This window comes from Muscardinus avellanarius (assembly GCF_963383645.1).
Source record: "Muscardinus avellanarius genome assembly, chromosome: 19".
NCBI lineage: Eukaryota > Metazoa > Chordata > Mammalia > Rodentia > Gliridae > Muscardinus > Muscardinus avellanarius.
The window spans coordinates 13,712,426-13,717,007 of NC_137805.1; positions in this window are offsets into that span (position 1 = coordinate 13,712,426).

Below are 4,582 nucleotides of genomic sequence, written 5' to 3' on the forward strand. Positions count from 1 at the left end.
GCAGGGACTGGCTGGCTCCCTGCACGCCCGCCTGCCCGCCCCGCCCAGGCCCACGGTTGGCCAGGGAGGTGCTGGGGTAGACAGGGCCAGCGGAGGGTGACTGTGGGGGGCGGTGGCCAGCGGGCTCTGGGCTGGTCCCGCTCTGCAACAGAGGCGGCTATTGTAGCTCTGAGCTAAGAGGAAAGCCCTGTGGGCTGGGTCCGTGTGAGAGGCCAGTGTTCACGAGTTAGGGCCACACTGGATTTGTTCTGAGACCCGGGCACTCATTTCGATTTTAGACCGGTGTTTCTGGGTGCCGACGGAATTGCTGTACACAGGAAGGGATGTGGGGAACTTTCCTCTGCTCAGATTGACTTGTTTTCACGAGACTTTATTGAGCTGCCATCCACGCTCCGCACGGGTCCCCTATTTCGAGTGGCAGTCGCTGGTTCTCGTGTCTGTGTAGGACCACAGCCACCACCACAGTCCGCTTCAGAGTATTCTCACTCCCAAGAGAAGCCAGGAGAGGAGCAGGCCCTCCTTGTCCTCCTCCCCACCGCTCTGGGTTAGTCAGGGTGTGAACTGGAAAGGGCCAGGCCGGGTGTCTAGGCAGCCTCCTTGGGTGAAGCCAGGAGCAGGCCTCCTGGTTCCTCCTCCCCGCGACCCGCCCGCGGGCTGTGCTTTCTGTCTCTGGGTTTCCTCCCGCGGACAGGTCCTGCCGGTGAAGTCGCAGGATGGGTCATTCTTGTCATACTTAGTATCTGTAGTGGAAAAGTTACCTCCTTGGTTGGTAGCTGTTTCAGTTACAGTGTTGGATGAGGAGCGTCCCTAATCTAAAAACCCAAAATCGGAATAAAGGACTAATTCCAGCATTTGGGAGACTGAGTGGGGAAGATGGCGGGTTCTAAGCCAGCAGCACACAGTAACTTAGTGAGGCCCTCGGCAACTCAGTGAGACCCTGTTTCAAAATAAAGAACAAAAAATAGGGGTGGGGGTATAACTCGGAGGCAGAACGCCCCTGGGTACCATCCCCAGTATGGCAAGAAAATAAATAATAATAAATAAATAAATAAAAATAAAAAAGAAATAGAGCTGCTGGTGTAGCTCAGAGGCAGAGTGCCCTTTGGTTCCATCACCAACAGTACAAAAAAAAAAAAAAGTTTAACTCAAACAATTTTTAGTCAAGGCTGGGTTTCCAGTGGTAGAACACTTGGGTAGAGTTCTTAAGGCCCTAAGTTTGAATCCCAGCACCACACACACAAAACCTTTGAGCCAGGGTGCTGCAGCGTCCGCTCGTAATCCCACACGGGAAGCTGAGCAGGAAGATCCCAGGTTCAAGACCAGCCTGGACAACTTAGATCCTGTCTCAAAAGAAAAATTTTAAAAACAGTCGGCAGTACCAACGCATAGAGCAGATGCTGGCATGCGTGGGGTCCTGGGTTCAATTCCTAGCACCTCCAAAAAAAGGTGCAAGTTTTGGAGCATTTCAGAAGTTGAAGTTTCACATTAGGGATATCCAGCTGGTAAAGTATGCAGACATTTTTGCAAATAAACCCCAAATCTGAAATACTTTCAGTCCAACAATTTTCGGATTAGGGATACTCACAACCTCTACTGCTGTCTCTCCCAGAGTGCTACGCTCCCAAAGGAGGGTCTGCGCCATGACATCTGGACCACAGCAAGCAGATCGCAGGAGATAAGAAAGTCACAGCGATCGCATTTAACCAGATGATCACATCCTTACATGTTGGGAATGACAACGCACCTCACGTCCAGTCACGTGGAAAGCGTGACGGGCTGCAGTGTTTGGCACCATTTGTCTCCATAGTACACAGGGTTTAGGTACTAGGGATTGACCCCAGTGGTATTCTACTTCTGAACTATATCCCCAGCCATTTTTAATTTTTGGTTTTTGAAACGGTGTCTCACTATGTTGCCGAGGCTGTCCTCAAACCTGTCTCAGCAGCTTAGATTTGCTGAGATATACTAGATATTTTTTGTATATTCTTGGTATAAAGACTGTACACTGGATAGTAAAATGGCTGAAGCTGCAACTGATGGCATATCGTTAGGTGACAGTCATGGTAGCAAAATTTGAGACAACTTCTGGGGAAAAAAAAAAAAAGGACAATACCTTGAGGTGTGTACACGCTGGGTGTGAATGTTGAAGGAACGGGGTTACAAAGGAGGCTGCTGCCTGGGGCAGACCCAAGGCTGGGTACTGTGGGCAAGGGAGGCTCCGCCCTGCCTGGGAGCTGCGGGAGGAGCCATCAGACCTGCCCCGTGGGGCTCCAGCACAGAAGTCGAGGGCTCTTCAGGTGAGACTCAGGAACTTGAGGTCCAGTGCACAGGGCGGAGGGGCTGGAGGAGGGTGTGCAGAAGCCTCCAGATATTAGGACCAAAAAACAAACAAAAAACCAAACAAACAAAAAAGGAGTGTGCGACACTTTGCCTTAAGTGAAAAACATTTCATGAATTGCTTTAAAATGGAAGGTCAGCTGGGCGTGGTGGCGCACGCTTGTCATCCCAGCATTTGGGAGGCTGAGACTGGAGGATCGCGGTTCGCAGACAGCCTCAGCTACTTAGTGAGGCCTCTGCAACTCAGTGAGACCCTGTTTCAAAATAAAGAATAAAAAATAGGGCAGGGGGCGTAGCTCGGAGGTCGAATGCCCCTGGGGTCCATCTCCAATATTGCCAAAAAGAAAAGGCAAGTGAACTAAATAGACGCTTCACACACACACACACACAAAAAAAAAGAAATACAAATGGCCAAAAAAATCATTAGCAATCAGAGAGACGCAAATTAAAAGTACACTGAGATTTCACCTAAGCCCAGTCATCAAAAATACAAACAATAATAAATGCTGGCAAGGAACTCGGATACATCGTGGTGGGGTTGCAAATGAGTGCAGCCACCGTGAAGATCAGCGTGGAGGTTCCTCAGAAAGTGAGAATGGAACTACCACATGACCTGGCGATACCACCCCTGGGTTTCCACCCAAAAGAACCGAAACCAGACACCGCAATAATGTGTACATATCTGTGTTGATAGTAGCACAATTCACAATAGCCAAGTTATGGAACCAGCCGTGGCATCCATCGACAGACGAATGGATTGTGAAATCATGGGATATACCCACAATGGGCTTCTACTCAGCTATAAAGAACAAAATAATGCAGAACTTGGGAGGCTGAGACAGGAGGATTGCAGGTTCAAAGCCAGCCTTGGTGACCCTATTTCAAAATAAAGAGCCGGGCGTGGTGGCGCACGCTTGTAATCCCTGTGCTTGGGAGGCTGAGACAGGAGGATTGCACAGGTTCGAAGCCAGCCTCAGCTACTTAGTGAGGCTCTCAGCGGCTTAGTGAGACCCTGTTTCCAAATAAAATTAAAAAAAAAATAGGTCTGGGAGTATAGCTAGGAGGTAGAAAGCCTCTGGGTTTCACCCCCAGTACCACTAAATAAATAAATAAATATAAAAAATAGGGCTGGGGATGTAGCTCAGAGGTAGAATGCCCCTGGCTTCCATCCCCACTACTGAAAAAAAAAATTATGTCTTTTGCAGAAAAACTGATGGAACTAGAGAATCTTTTGCTGAGATCAGTCACAAAAACTAAAGGGTTTGCCAGGTGTGGTGGCGCACGCTTGTAATCCCAGTACTTGGGAGGCTGAGACAGCAGGATTGCAGGTTCAAAGCCAGCCTCAGCAGCTTAGGGTCTCAGCAACTTAGTGAGACCCTGTTTCCAAATAAAATGTAAAACAGGTCTGGAGGTATAGCATGGAGGTAGAAGGCCCCTGGGTTCCACGCCCATACCACATAAAATAAAAAATAAAAAAATAAAGGGTTCTATACTTTTCCTCATATGGGGAAGCTAGGGAGGAATTGGAATTCAAACGGGACTCCCGGCAAAGGCGGGGAAACCCCAGTGGAGTGACGGAGGAGGTCTGGGGGGGGGGAGCTGAGGATGCAAACACTTCCAGTGGGCACAGGTTCAACACAAGGTGGTCAGAGCCCATCCCAGTACACAAGGTGGTCAGAGCCCATCCCAGTACACAAGGTGGTCAGAGCCCATCCCAGTACACAAGGTGGTCAGAGCCCATCCCAGTACACAAGGTGGTCAGAGCCCATCCCAGTACACAAGGTGGTCAGAGCCCATCCCAGTACACAAGGTGGTCAGAGCCCATCCCAGTACACAAGGTGGTCAGAGCCCATCCCAGTACCGGGCGTGGGGAAGGAGGGAGCCCGAGCCGAGCTCACTAAGTGTGGGTGTGTGGGTATCTCCATCGTGCCAAACGTCATCGTGATGTAGGATTACACGCAGCAATTAGGAAATTAATGAAATTTAAAGAGGAAAAAGAATGAAAGGGAAAGGGCTGTAGGAGGATGTCAGACATAGCCTTGAGGGCTTTTATCTGCGTTCTCTCCTTCAGAATTTCTCTGCTTATTAGGATTTTATCCATGTCAACAAGTGACCCTCTTTCTGGGATAGTAACATTTCTTTTTCAGACAATTGGTGCTAAGAAGGAAGAATTGTTCATGGGCACGTCTACAAAGAAAGGTCAGGATTTGTACCCACTACTATATTTCTATTATATTTGCATTAA